Here is a 14,982-nt window from a genome sequence, read left to right on the forward strand (position 1 = left end):
TCTTGAGAAAGGCAAGGATGTTGCCGCTCTCTCCTCGGCTGTTAACTGTAATTGAATTAACAAAGTAAAACTTCCCGTCAGATTAGGAATTAGTTAAGTCCAGGACACGGACTACAGCTCAAGGATGAACTTCCATTGCGTAACCAGTCGTATAGCACCAGAGAATCCATAAATCAATACAGATTACTGTGTTGGATTATCTGTTTAATAAAGCAGCAACAGAGCAATGGTTATTAATGGTTGTTTTGCAAATACGAGCGCTGGATCCTTTTTCTTTCTTTCTTTTCTTTTTTTTCTTTTTTTCCCCCCTCCCATTCCCTATCTGTCATATGTTTAATTTTCTTCCCTGACAGCTATAACTCGATATCAGGATTAGAAAGAAGGATATGGTGATTTGGAAAATGGTTTCTTGCAGTTTTCTTTGTTTTTCTTCCCTAGTCCCTCTATCCAAATGCTTTCTTTCTTCTTTTAACCCTTTGTCCATGAACATTGCTTTGAATGGACTCAAGATTCCAAGATCGGGGATTTACAAAAAAATATATATATCGAAGTTGTGTATGAAACCGCGTGAGACTAATTGGGGAACTTGATTTTGTCTTATTTATCCTCTCTGCAAATTCGTGCTGGTCCTTCCCCCGTCACTGGATTATATGCCAACCTCTTCCTTACGGAAACCGAGATTTATCTTTTTTTTTTTTTCACCTCCTCTACTGTAGAAAGGAATTTTGGGTCAAAGAGGTGAACTGGGTGCTTCCCACTCGCTTTTAATGGTCAGACTGGTTGCCTTAGATGCCACCTGCAAAATACAGCAACCTATTTGGCAAGGTGTCTTGATGTTGCTTAGAAGAACACAAGATTTTGTGCTGGATTAAGATAATATATAATCTCAGAATGGTGATTCCAAAGGAAAAAAAAAAAATCATAATAATAAAGAACAAATACGGGTGACGGCACCTGAACTAATTTTGGAAAGGAGCAATTATAGCGTTGCAACTTTATGAAAACCCTCTTGGGAGAGATGTAGAAAAAGAGCTGAGGTTTGACCTGTGCTGGACCCGCTCGTTTCGCTCGGGGGCTCCTCGGGAGCTTTCAACAAACAAAAAAAAAGGGGGGGCAGAAGAAACTGTCCCTGCTGCCTTGTCCGGGGCAAGGGGGTAGTTCTGGGTGTAACGTGAAAGATTTATCCTGCTCATATTTAAATTAATAAACAAGATATTTTCCCCCCCCTCACCCACGGCCCTGTAATTCAGAATAATTTAGTGCGCGTGTGAACTCCCCATAATGATCTGCTTGGGGAAAGCTTAAGGACAACCTCCGTTCTCTCTTCCCTCCGAGGTTCGTTTCGGTGCCGCTATTGTTCCTGGCGCTGCTCCTGCAGCCCACGCCGGCGGTGGCAGGGGCGTAGGGAAGTTTTGACGAGCTCTTGTTTTATTCCCTCTTCTCTCTTGCCTTGCTGCTGCTCCTCCCTCGGGCGAGGGCCAAGCGCCGCTCTCCTGGCCGGGTGGCTCGTCCCCAGCCGGCGGGGGACCTTGCAGAGGACAGGGCAACAGGGACCCAGCTCTGGAAAGCATCCGAGCCTTGGTCCATGGAAGGGGGGAGAGCATCCTCCATGGAAGGGGGGAGAGCATCCTCCATGGAAGGGGGAGAGCATCCTCCACGGATGCTCGCACCCCAAGCATCTTATTAGGATGAAGTTGGACACCCTTGGCTTTGGTGGCGGTGGGATGTCACCGCATGGAGCTCTCCTCCTTCATCCCTCCGAGGCAGACCGAGCCAGGAGAACGGTTGCCGGTCGAGCCGGCGCCCGCCAGGCTCACGGACTGGGATGCGTCTGCGGGCGGACACCGGCGTTGAGCGGTGGCCCCCAAGTCCTCGTGCGAAGGGGTGCGGTGGCTCGCCCAGGGACGAGGGACTTTTATTCCTGGGTGAGCACTGGTGAGCTGCCATGTGCCATCCACCATTGGCCGGTGTCTTCGTTCAAGGGGGGGAAAAAGGCGCCTTTTGTCCAATCAGGGGCTGGAAGCGATGCTATGTGATCATCTTTTGGTGTTCCTAGGTGGCCAATCATGGTCTGTGCGGGGCCAAGGCGGCACCGCCATAGGCTGATGTTTGATGGTGTCACTTGCTTGGGTATAACAAAGGCACGAGCAGGAATGGGGGGGATGCGAACTGGGACCGGGGCGAAACTCAGCGGGGAATTGAGCAACCCGGGGCGTAGGGAGCCCGTGCACGGCGGGCCGGATCCAGGGGCAGGAGGTGTCCATGCTGGTTGGTGATGGAGGGGACGGGTTTAAAGCCCGTCGTGCCTGCCCTGGCTCTGCGCAGCTCGTGCACCCCATTCCCTGCCGCAAAAAGCGCCCTTTAAAATGGTCGTGAACCCCCAATTCTGCTCGGGGACAGGGTGACACCGCGGGGCTAAAGCACCCCCAGGTCTTCACCCATCCCTTTGTGCTCCCAGCCTGGCAGCGCGAACGGGAACCAGTTTCACCCCACTCGCTGCTCTTTGGTGGGCGCAGACCGGCGGGGGGGTCCCGCAGGGCTCTCGGTGCCGCGAGCTTTGCCGCGGCTCCCCCAGGGTCTAGGGGTGCCGTCGGACTGGGTCGCTCTCCGCGCGGGTGGAGATTTCTTTTTAATTCAGATTTTTGTTGCGGTGGGTGATGGTTCCCAGCGGCGGGACCGGCTGCGCGGCCGAGAGCTTGGCTCTCGCGGAGGCCTTTGGGAACGTGAACTGGAATAGCCTTGCAAACAGCTGATTTATTATTTTTTTTCCTCTTTTCCCCCCGATTTGCTACTGGAGTGCACTAGCAATAAGAAAGCCCAGTGTGTTGGCATGACGTTGATCCAAATTGCAGCTTACATGTGGCCGTTTAAGCTTGCTTGGACACCATGATTTGACTGGTTAACACTCAGCACTGTCTACTCTGGTCTCCCTTATGGCTGCATAACTGCTGGAGACATTAATAGGAGATATGCTTGCATGTTCTGTATCGAGAGATTAGCTCTCCACGTTCTTTTTCATGCTCAGAAGCACTGTGTTTGGAGGAGGAAAAAAAAAAGAGCAAATGCAATACTAATTTTTTTATGGTTTGGCCAGTCGTTGAGAAGAACTAGCCTATACAAATATAATTATTGGAAATTATTCATGTCATTCAATATATCACTTTCATCTAGGAAAGAGCTTGGCACTGAGTTGCCTTTAGCTCCTGTCTTTAATGCTCGTGCCAGGGGTGCAGAAACGGAGCAGACCACGGGAACGGCGCGCCGCGGCCGGCGCAGCGGGCCGGGGGACTGGCAAGCGCGCAGAAATGCTCGTGCTGGTCAATGCTGCCAGTGTCTAGGAACTTTTTCTTTGCGAAGGATAAAATGTTTCTATTTTTTTATAAATAATATTAGCAAATTCTCGGTCCCAAATTGTGAAAAATAGTTTAATTTTTTTTTTTTTAAATCAGGATTTTTTTGTGTTTGAGGAAAGCAGGTGTTTCCCAACCGAAGGAATTTTCTGCTGGTCTTTTTTTTACAATTTTAAACTGAAAACAAAAGGAGGCCCGGATGGCTCAAGCCCCTCGAGGTCTCCACGGCGCACGAATTGCCCCTTCTCCTCCCCAGCCTCTCCCTGCTGGTTCTGCACTGCAACCACAAAGAAACCATACAGCCCTGATACGCGACATTTATGCCCGTGTATCTAGATATTTTTTGAAATGGAGATATATATTTCCTTCCTCCAAGCGGTCGCAGCCCGATTCGCACGGGAGATGGGGTGGTTTGTAAAGGCGCTCTCGAGGCGGGGCGGGCAGGCGGCGGCTCGCTCCCAGCGTCGGTCCTAGAAGCTCTGCTGCTTTTGGGGCGTCGGGTCGACGCGATGCGCGGGCACCTTGTCAGGCTGGGGGTGATCTCTGTGCCAAGAGAAAACGTAAGGCTTCTTGCCACCCGTACCTACAGGGGTCAAAAATGCTTATTGAAGCCTCCAGCCGCTGGACCGGGGCTGAGAGGGGAGCTCGTCTTTGTGCCGAGAACAGAGTCTTTCCTCTTCAAACAATCAGGGCTTCAAAACCCCTGAGCGTTTTCAAGGGAACGATTTTTATGTCGGGATTATGATAAACCGGCTGAGTGGGCGCGCTAAGCCGCCATAGGAATCAGATCAGGCCCTGCTTTAATTTCAGCAAGTGGCGGGTGTGTGGGAACGGAGGCTGGGGCGATGCTCTGAATTAACCGTCTGAGCTCTGGGCCCCAGGGCCCCCCGTTTTCGGTGCACGGACCGGAGGAGGGGTGCAGGCAGCTGCCCCTGCTCCCTGTCCCCGCCGTGCCTTTGCCGATGTGGGGCTGGCTGCCGATGCACGGCACTTTGCAACCCCCTGCGATGGCTTCGGGGTGTCCGGTGCCGGTCTCTGTATGGCAAGAGGAAAAGGGAGAGGGGATTTCTTGAATCCCCCCCTCCCCTCTCAATCCCAGGGTGCAAACGCGGTGCTGGGTGTCCAGCAAATGGGACCGGACGGCTCTCCTGCACCCTGCCCGGGGAAAGCGGGTGGCAGTGCCCTGGGGGGGGGGACAGCTGGAAGGAAAATGATGAGCTCTGTGGTCTTTAGGCTGCTCGGAGGAGACGGCCTGCCAGCGGGCAGGTCGCTGAGACGCAGCCGGGGTGATTGGATGTGAAAGCGGAGATGCGGCGCTCGCCGCCCGCGCTGGCAGCTTCGCCTCTCCCCGTCACCCGCCGCCGCGGCGGGAGTTTTTGCTGGCCCAGGCTCGTGTGACAGCACTGCCAGCGTGACGGGGGGGGCCCTAAAAATAGTCCTGGGGCTGCATTCTGGCTTGTCCTGCGGGATTTTCAGGGACAGAGATAGGAAGGGACATGTGCGTGTGAGTCCCGACACCTCCATGCTCGCTGCCTTTCCCCCGCCGCTGTAAAATGCAGGGGGAAAGGGTGACAGCCGATGGGCTTTGGAGCAGGCAGGATCTGGCCACCTGCAAAGCTTCTCTGCATTTCCCAAATGCAGAAAAAGCTGGCAAGGCTTGGCTCAGGAGCCCTGTGCCAGCCACGGCGAGGGACCCCCCAAATCCTGGGGCCGGGGAGGGGGTGTCCTGAAGTCTGCAAGGCTAACGGGGAGGTCTTGGATCTCCTGGCTGAATCCATCTCTGGTTATCAGTGGATCACGGTCTTGTGCTGGCATATAACTCCAGGATTTACCCTGCTACAGCCGAGACCAGACTTGGACCTGGCATCTGTAACCGTAAAGCTAAGCTGTGTAATCCTCACCCAGCGATGACGGCCGTGGCCTGAGCCTCAGCTTTGACAGCTCAGGCTAGGTGTAAAAATCATTTTAATTCCACTTTCAGGGCTTTTAGTATTGCCGGAGCAGGGACAAAGGGAGTAGTGCCAGGATGCTGGTGCAGGAGGAGGGAGCATCTGCACCGGGTGCCGGCTTTAACTGCTCGGTCTCGTGCGGTGAATTTTTGCAGGCAGGTGGAGGGCACGAAGTGGAGCTTGGTCTGGGACAGAGAGAAAATGCAGGCTCTCGGAGGGAAAAAAAAAAAAAAAAAAGCTGATTAATAAGTGTTGGGAATGAAAAAGCCTGAGTATTCATCGGTGTGGTGGGATGGTTTGGCCCTGCGCCCTGCGCGTGGCTCCTGGGGGCTGTTGGCTCCTCCGGTGGCTTTGCATCGCTTGGGTTGATGCAGGTAAACCGGGTTAAATTTGACCTTCAGCAGATTCCTGCCTGCTGGAAGCTCAAAACCGGTCCCTTTTGGAGGGGGGGAAAAAAAAAGTCTCCTGGATCCGTGTGTGAGCTACGGGGAGGGGAAAGGGCATCCCCCAGATCCGCGTCGCTCTTTCGGAGGCTGTGGATGCTCTTTGGAAAGGAGAAAGAGCTCTCCCAAGGAGCTCGCTTTGTTTCATCCATTCCTCCCTCTCTAGCTTTTAACAAATACCGACTATTTTAGCTAAGAGTGAAATATTCAGCTTTTACGGTATTTCATAGGAGTGGATTGATTTAGGGATTCCCGGGCTGAACCGGGCAGGAAAGCATCTGGGCCAAATAACCTTTCTCTGGCATCAGCAGGCACCAGCTGCTTGGGAGGAAAGTGCTTGAAACCCTACAATTATGGGATAATGTATTCCGAGAGAGTTTCTCGGCTTTCCGTCCCCGAGCTGGAGAGTTTATATCCCCTCCCTGATCCTTGTAAAACGTCGCTAAACTTGGCTGTTCTTGTCAGCTGCTCCTCGATGGTGCCGGGAGCGGGGGCATCCCGCAGCAGCGATCTGCAGGGGCTCGGGCTCAGCAGGAGGAAAAAAAAACCCTAAATTTTCTAGCATTGGCTTTGAATTTGCCTCCGTGGCCACTGTTTCAGGAGAGGAATAGTCTTTGAAAAGAGCTGGAAGTGCACTGGCTTCCGCAGCCGCGTATGGAGTCAATGGAAAAGGCGTGGGGAATTAGGAATATAACTTTGTTCAAGGGAATTAGGCACGTAATTCATTCGGGAACTTTGATTAATCCTGCAAGGCACTGTTGGTATCCAGAGGATTTTTCTACCTGCTCGGGCTGGGCCGGGCGGTGCAGGGTTTGACCGCTCGGGCTGCGGGGAGGTTTGAGGGCTCGGGATGCTTCGCTGGGCTGGACGGGTACCGCGGAGGACGGGTGGCCCTGGGCCACCGACCCGCCTCGTGATTTTGCAGCCAAACCCCGTTCTCTGGAGAATTTTCTCCCTTCCTCCTCTTTGTTTTGAACAACAAAACCCGCCAAGCCCCTCCGCCTTTTTTTTTTTTTACCTTTTTTTTAATGAAAAAAGAGTTCTTTTTAATCTTAAACCCCCCCGGCTCCGGGAGCATCAGCAGGGCTGGGTGGGTTTCTGGCGGGGGAGCTTCGCCACGGAGCTGTGCGCCCTCTTGCCACTCTTTGCTCCAGATCAACCGCTTGTTTTCGGAGCAGAAGGGAGGGAGAGGAGGCCTGCCTGCGCTGCCCGGCCCCGCTGCCCGGCTCGGCCGAAGCTTTTGCCGGCACCAGGGCAAGCCGGCAGCGAGGCCGGGGCAAAGGCAGGCTGCCTCCCTCCTCCAGTGCGAGGGATGGCCACGGAGCAGGTTGCCATGGAGAACCGGGATTATTCTGCGCGTGTCTGCGCCGGGGCGAATATCGTCATTTTTTTTTTTTTTTTTTAATTTTTTTTTTTTAAACATTTGCGATGGAGCGCGATGCCGTCGGCGGCCGTGCTCACCCGACCTTGGGAGCCGCAACCTCCAAACCCCATCCCCTCCTCCCCTACTTCTGCAGCCCCAGCTTCTGCACCAGCTCCTCCATCGGGCTCTTATCTCCAATAATCCCCCCGTAAGAGGGCTTTCTGCTTGTTATGACACCCAGTGAAAGCGTGGGAGAAAGATCCTTTCTTCGCCCTTGTCCTCCACAGCCAGCCACTAGCCTGAATGGGAGGCTTTTTTGTGTCTCTGTGTGCCTGACTAATTGAGCTGAAGGACTTGCGTCTGGAAGGGCTTGAAAGGGACTTTTGTTGCCGCTGCGGAGTTTGTGGAAGGCGAATGAGCCCTGCTTTCTTAGGGGACGCGGGTCCTGGGCAAATTTGACTCTTGAGTGCTCACGCCTCCCGGTTCTTTGGGAAAAATTAGAAAAAAGGGTGGTGGGGTTGTGTTTTTTTTTTTTTTTTGTGGGGGTTTTTTGGAGGGCTATCAGCAGCCCCTGGAAAATTGAGTCTGGCAAAAAAAAATCTGGCCCTGGAAGGGCTGGGGAGCTGGCTTTGAAGAAGGGCATGGTGAGATGAGTTAAAACCGGTTAAAAATAACAGTAGCAGGAGCCTCTGCCTCCAAAAATAATAGTATCGAGAGCCTTTGCCTCCTGCTTTTTAAGGCCCGCTAACCAAAACCCAAATCCCCGCTGTGATCCCGGGGGAAATTGTTTCGTGGTCTAAGGGCGCTTCCACGTCCCGTTGCATCCCGAGAGGCGATGAGCATCAACCAGCACGAGGCGGTTCGAATCGCTGCTGCAAAATTCCTCTTTTCCTCTTACCCTTGAGAGAAATAGTGAAAAGTCAGGATTCTCCCCGAAAGCGCTTTAATTAGCGCTTGGTGCGGGGTCGTCCCCGGTTGACTCCTGGCACCGGTGACCATGCGAGCGCGCAGGAGGGAAGCCGCCTGCTACCTATAACAGCCCCAAACCCCAGATCTTTCTTTAAAAAACCCACAAAGGTCCTGCTTGGGAGGAAAACCCAGAGGTTTGCTGCAGCACTTTGGGACTTTAAGGGCTCTTCTCCGCTGGGAAGGTTGGTCTGGGGCACCTGGCTGGAGCTTTTGCGGACTTCAGTCCCCGGCGGTGGCTCCTGCTGCCCCATCCCAAGGACTCGGTGTCTCCACGTGTCTCTGTCCAGGATATTTTCTTCCTGCCCTTGCTAATTTTTCATAATCTGATGCTGGATTCATTCAAAGACCAGCAGTGCCTTCTCCCAGCCCGTGTTTTCCCCACAGCACGGCCGAGGAAAAGCCCTGTGCAAAGTCCGGTGCTGAGCATCCCGTCTGGAAATCTTGCAAGGAGGGAAAACGGGGCTTTTGGGGGCAAAACAGGGCTTTTTGGCAGAAAACGGCCCGGCACGTGGCGAAGGACAGGCAGAGTCGCTCCTGGCTTTTTAAATGGTGGTAGAAATGGGGAAGAAAGTGGCCGTACGGGGGATGCTCGGCTGTCCAGCGCGCCGGACGCTTTGCTCCCGTTGCACGCTCCTCTCGGGACGCGCAGCCCCCGGGCCTGCTTGAGAAAACACTTGAAATTATTGTCAAGAAATATGTTTCCTTTGTCATTTTTTCTTTTTTTTTTCCCTCCCTCTTATTTTCCCTTCTTTCCAGCGATATTGCAGAGCCCTCTGCGCAAGGAATCGCTGTCAAAGCTGCCAGGCTCCATTCCACCCCCTGTGTGGATAAACACTCCCAGCATGTGTTATTTGGCAGTCGGCTTCTAATGCAAAGTGATTAAAACATTTTGAAAGTTGAATTTTTTTTTAATGGGGTGATGGAGAGGCTGCAAACGTCCCCGGCGCTTCTTTTCCCACCCCGTGCCCAAGGGCTGCAGCCTGGTGTCTTCAGGATGCAAAAATCTGGAGTTTTCCAGGGTCAAAGGGGTGCATCAAGGATGGGGGAAAAAAAACCCAGAGCAAATAGGTTTGCAATAGATGTGAATAGTGAAATTTGATAGAGAGGGGAGGTGAAGGAAAAGAGAGGAGAATGAAGAGGAGCTCTTTTTTTTAAAAATAAAAATTAAAAATTTTAAAAAAATCACTTTTGCAAATGGTGCCTAACCTCTTTTCACGTGACTCCGCGAGGGAGGTTGTAAGAAATCAGGCAATTCCGCAACACTCCTTGCCGGCGTCGTGCTAAAAACATAAACTTGCTTTTCTTCCCAGCAGCCTGAAGTCCGTCCTGCCGCAGCTCCAGCCGTGCCTTTGACACCAGGTACTTGCTAAGTGAATCCGAACTCGTTACCATCGCGGTAAACGACGATTTACGTCCTAGTTGTGGGCTCATAAGAAAGCATTAGAGAAGTTTGCTTTCTCAGCACTGCGATATGATAACGATGGCGTGTATCAGTCATTAGCAATAAGGAGCCGTCGGCGCGAGCCGCGCCGGCCGGCACCCGAGTCGCAGGCGGGCGCACCCACCAGCACCCCTCCAGCCCTTTTTTTCCACCCAGGACTGGGCTTTCTTTGCCTCCAGTTATTATTATTTTTTAAAAAAGTATAATTTCCAATAATTATTCCCCCCAAAATCACCCAATTCCACTTTTGGAATTCTGCGTGAACTTGGAAATTGGGGCTTGGAGTCAAAAGGAGATGACGGGAGCAGAGCAAGGCTCGCAGATGTCAACCTGCCTGCGTGCTGGAGGCCAGAAGACAAAGAAACCCAAATTACTGGGGGCTTGGGGATTTTTAAAATTAGTATTTTATTTATTTATTCCCCCCTCATCTTTTTTTTAGTAGGGAAGGGGCTGACTTACTTTTTTTTGACACTTGAGGTTTGCCGAAATGCTGAATATTTTACGCTCTGCGGAGGCCTCACCAGGCTGGGACCTGCTGAGATCAAATTAATGAAATAAAAGGGGTTATTTTTTTTATAACTGGCCAGTAGTTCTGGGTTCATGCACTTCAGAGCCCACCAGCCTCTAAACCAATCATTTTTATGGCGTCCTTAACCAAACCCCTAAAATTTGGGAAATTCTTGCCCTAGCCCAGATGATTGCTCCTGCCCCCAACAGCTTCCATCTTAAATAATAGGAGTTTTTGAGCAGATGGAAAAAAAAAAAAATCAAATGTGGGTATTGGAAGGAGCTCTAGAAAATAACAGAAAAATCAGGTGGTTTTGGTGCAGATGAGGCATACTTTTTAGTCAAACCACAGCAATAATATTACAAATGCATTATTATTGCTAATCAATAACAGCATCGCTCTGAGATATTGAGAATTATGCAATGCATCTATTTCTCCGCTTTACGGCTCGTTGTAATATCCGTAATTCCCGCAATCCCTACGTTTGGTGAGCGCGAGGTTACGCGCCGGGGCCTTTGTGTTTTCAGGGCTGGGCTGGGGAATCGGGATTTTTCCAGAGGTTTTGGAGAAGCGGCGGTGCCGCGTGGGCTGCTGCTGCCGTGCGCGGTTCCGCCACGCTCGGAGCATCCCGGGGCGCCGGGGCGGGTCCCAGGGATGCGGATCGGGGCCCTGGTGCCACCACCGCCATCCCTCCGCTCCTCCCTCCCTCCCCGGGGGACAACGGCCTCAGCCAGCACCGGGGGCAACTGTGTAATTTATTTTTTCTTTTTCTCCATGCAAAAGCCGAAAAAACCCGAAGCGTGGGATTTTGGTGTGGTTCGTGACTTTCTTTTTCCAGCAGGCGAAGAGAGGGTGGCTCTGTGCCCGTCCCGGCGAGCGGGTTCATGTAAACAGCCGAACCCTTATGGCTGCCATAGCCCTTTGCCGATGCGTCGTGGGGAGGGTTTCACCTTCTGCCGAGAGCGGCCTGCTGTTCCCTTCCTTTGCTTTATTATTTTTTCCTTTTTTTAATTAATATTTTTCTCTTATTTATTTTTTCTTTTTTTTTCCCTTTTTCCTTTTTCTTTTTTTGTTTTCCTTTTTCCTTTTTTCCTTTTTCCTTTTTCCTTTTTCCTTTTTTCTTTTTTCTTTTTTCTTTTTCCTTTTTCTTTTTTCTTTTTTCTTTTTTCTTTTTTCCTTTTCCTTTTTTCTTTTTTCCTTTTTTCTTTTTTCCTTTTCCTTTTTTCTTTTTTCCTTTTCCTTTTTTCTTTTTTCCTTTTTTCTTTTTTCCTTTTCCTTTTTTCTTTTTCCTTTTCCTTTTTTCTTTTTCCTTTTCCTTTTTTCTTTTTTCCTTTTCCTTTTTTCTTTTTTCCTTTTCCTTTTTTCTTTTTTCCTTTTTCTTTTTTCTTTTTTCTTTTTTTCCTTTTCCCTTTTCCTTTTTTCTCTTTTTCCTTTTTCCTTTTTCTCTTTCTTTTCTTCTTTTTTCTTTTTTTTTTTTTGTTTTCCAATTCTGCATTTAAACCTGCTTTGTCTCGTCTCCTGCCAGCGCGCTTAACGAAGGGGCAGCCGCTCCCACGCCAATGGCTTTTTGTTGTTGTTGTTGTTGTTTTTCTTTTTTTCCTGGTGCTTTGTTCCACCCGATGCCGTCCCTGGGGACCACGGGGCGCCTGCCGAGGGGTGCGGGTCGGGGTGCCGGGGCTGGACGGGGAAACACAAAGCCCCGAGGAAGACACGGGGCTCTTGTTATCCTGGTTGTGCGCGAAAGAGTTAATCCATTAGAAATTCCGAGCCCTTCTTCCGATAGTTAAACCTGATTTGCATGCATTTACATAATGAATGTCATTTGCATTCTTGGAGGTTGGCTACTTCTGTGGGAAAAGTCAAAGCGGGATTGCGGGGAGGGCGAAGGGGGGTCGACGAAGAAAGAAGGGAAGATTTTTTCCCCGCATCCCACGCGCATCCCTGCCCCTCGCCATCCTCATCCAAATGCTCTTTTTTTTTTTTTTTTTTCTCTTCTTTCCCCCCATTTTTTCCCCCCCTCGATGCCTTCCTGCCTCTCCCTTCCGCAGGACGCACAAAAGCCAAGGGCGGATAGGCCGTGTCGAGGCGAAGCGCATCCTTTCCCTCTCCCCCCCTTCCCCTCCTTTAATTTCTCCCTCTAATTCCATCTTGGCTCCCGTTCCCGGCGCCCTCGCGCGCGGGGGGCCGCGGCCCCTCTCCCTCCCCTCCCTGCGGGTGCATGCGTGCTGAAACGATAGCAGAAAGGGGAAAAAAAATGGTGGGAGCCACCATTTTAGGCAGCCGACGCGTAAAATGGCCGATTCTCTTTCCCCCTGGTCCTCGCCATGTGGTCGGCTGCATCCCCACAGCATCCCGGGGACGGGGCTGGATCCTGCCCGCAGCGCCCCGGGTACCGCGTCCTCGCCACGGGGCGTTCGGCTCCGCGGGGCGTTCGTCCCGGCCTCGGCCGTGGGGATTTTCCTTTTCCCGCCGGCGATGGTCTTGGCACGGGGCGTCGTGGCCACGAAACCCCCCCCCCCCCGGCCACGCTCAAAGCACCAACCCACACCCAAAAATCAACCTCCTTTTGTTTCACCTTCAGGTTTTGCAGCGGGGATGGCACCAAACGCGAGCGTACAGACTTTTTTACCAGATTTTTTTTTAAATTATCGTTTAAAATGACCTCCACGCCACATGGGGATACTGTAGGTTTTGAGGCTCGGCTGCAGAATTTTTTCCTAGTGACATTAGATGACATTTAATTCTTTGTGTATTGCGATAGTATTAGGGAAACAGCTGTTTAATTTTTTTTCCCCCCCTTTTTTGGACTAGAGAAATTCAACAGACTCGTTTTTCTGTTGCTGAGAGCATTTTGTGGCTGTTTAAGAGGAGGAAAAATAAAATCAATGTGAAACACGAGCAAATTCATCCCCTTGTGCGTGACGGGCCGAGGCGTGAGAGGCTTCACCTGGTCCAGATGATTTGTGGGTACGAAGTTATTGCACTAAGGTTAATATGAGAGAGGGGAAAGATCAATTTATACAAGCTGGTGTGGTGTGAACTGATTAATTTTACTACAGCACTTGAAATATTTTGGGGCGTTTTTATCTCAAGATCCCTTTGCGAGAGGCTCATGGTTTAGGTGGAAATCTTGGTGTTACACGAGGCCGGGTTTGTTGTTCTTTTTAATTTCTCCCCATCCCTCTGTTGCCACGAGACCTAGAAACTTAAAAGCCTAAATATGCCGAGTGAGTTTAACCCTGGTGCAACAGGAATTTTGAAAGCAGATTAAAAATAACCAGAAATTTATCCTTAGAAGAAAAATAAATCACTTTTTTTTTTTTTCCTGGTGGGCTGATGCCGGAGCTCCAAATGTGCCCGGCTGGGGTCGTCCCCACGGGGAAGCGCTGCTCGGCTCCATCCCGGTCCCTGCTGGGGTCTGGAAGGTGGGAAGGGGCCGGCGCAGCGGTGACCGTCACCGTCGCACCCCTTTCGGTGGCCTCGGCCGCTGCCCCCGGGGATGGTGATGCTTTGAACCCCAAGCGGCGCGGGGGCCCCGCCGGCAGATCCAGCCCGAGCTGCGAAGGGTGCGCAGCCGCGCTCCCCTCCGCCTGCCCAACTTGATAATTCAGGAATGGGAAATACTTTCCTAAAGCTTGCAAAAATGCACTAAGGCTCTTAGCTATTTGGCTAAGCTGCATCTACTTAGTTGATTTCTCATTGCTTTTATTTATAACCTTTGGTCCGTGCGGGGGGATTTTTTTTTTTTCCCTTCCTTTTTTTTCATTCTTACCCTGGGACGGGGCACATTAACAGGCTGGAAGGAGAGGACGGGCCTGGGCATCCCCGCTCGGCTCCCACCAGTGCCACTCACTCGCCCTCCATCACTTAATTTCCACCGGATCGGATTGTCTCTCTGATTTCTGTAGCGTTATCAATGATTTATGGGACTAGCGGGCAAGAGAAAAGGCTTTTTCTCTGGCCCAAGCGCCTTCCTCTATTACACAAGGCAAGTAAATTCTGCACTGGGCAGAACGTGAAGCTTATGAACAGCCATGGATGAAAACAGAGCTTATACAGATGAAAAATACATAAGTGAATATTATATATTATATTAAAATAAAAAATAATTCTGTAAGGATGCTCTAAAGCAATACGGAGCAGCGGCTGGCAGCACAAGGATCGCGGCTGCTCGGTTTTGTTATTTTTAGGCAGGGATGCTGCCGGTGCTGGGGCTCGCCCACTTGGTTCCTACTGCATCAGCAAGGGGAAAACCCCGCAGGGCGCGGGGGTCAAGGTCGCAGGGAAGCATCGCGTCGGGCTCCTCGCTCTGTGCTTGATCCGAGCGTCTTCCCTCGACGCGGCTCCCGCCGGTGATGGGTCTCCCCTGGCTCGGCCGCGGCAAAGCGCTCGGGGCAGCCCGGCTTTCTCGGCGTCTGGATAAATCCCCCCTGGTCGCTGCTGGGTTTGGTTTTGGCTTTCAAGTGCCTTGGCGCAGCAGCCGCTGCCCTGGGCAGGGAGGGAAGCCTGGAGAACGCAGCTCCCCAGCAGGCAAATGGGGAAAAAAAAAAGTGTTTTTTTTGACTTAGATTTATAGTTTTCAGTCCTGCCTCGTAATTCTTGAATACCTGGGGTTGGCAGGATTGCCACCGCGACCACAGCAGGACGCTGGCTGGCACCATGCTTGGCGGGGACTGGGAACGGTGACGGTGCAACGAGAGCTTTCCCCTATTTCAAATCCCCCCGGAGCAGACTCCGGCTCCTCTCCCTCCCCACAGGGCTGAAGACCCTCCGGGGCATCTCCACCGGGCTCCGTTTGGGAAACCGGCACAGTTGCAAGGATGCTGAGAGTTTTCCAACTGACTTCTCTCTTCCTCCTTCCCCTTTTCTGCCAGAAACGTGGCTGTAATCTCCCTGTTCTGGTGTAATCCAGCCAGGGAAGGACGGGGCTGACATTTAACGCGTTCCCATCCTCTTTTC

Source organism: Platalea leucorodia, assembly GCF_965183815.1.
Source record: "Platalea leucorodia genome assembly, chromosome: 24".
Classification (NCBI taxonomy): Eukaryota; Metazoa; Chordata; class Aves; order Pelecaniformes; family Threskiornithidae; genus Platalea; species Platalea leucorodia.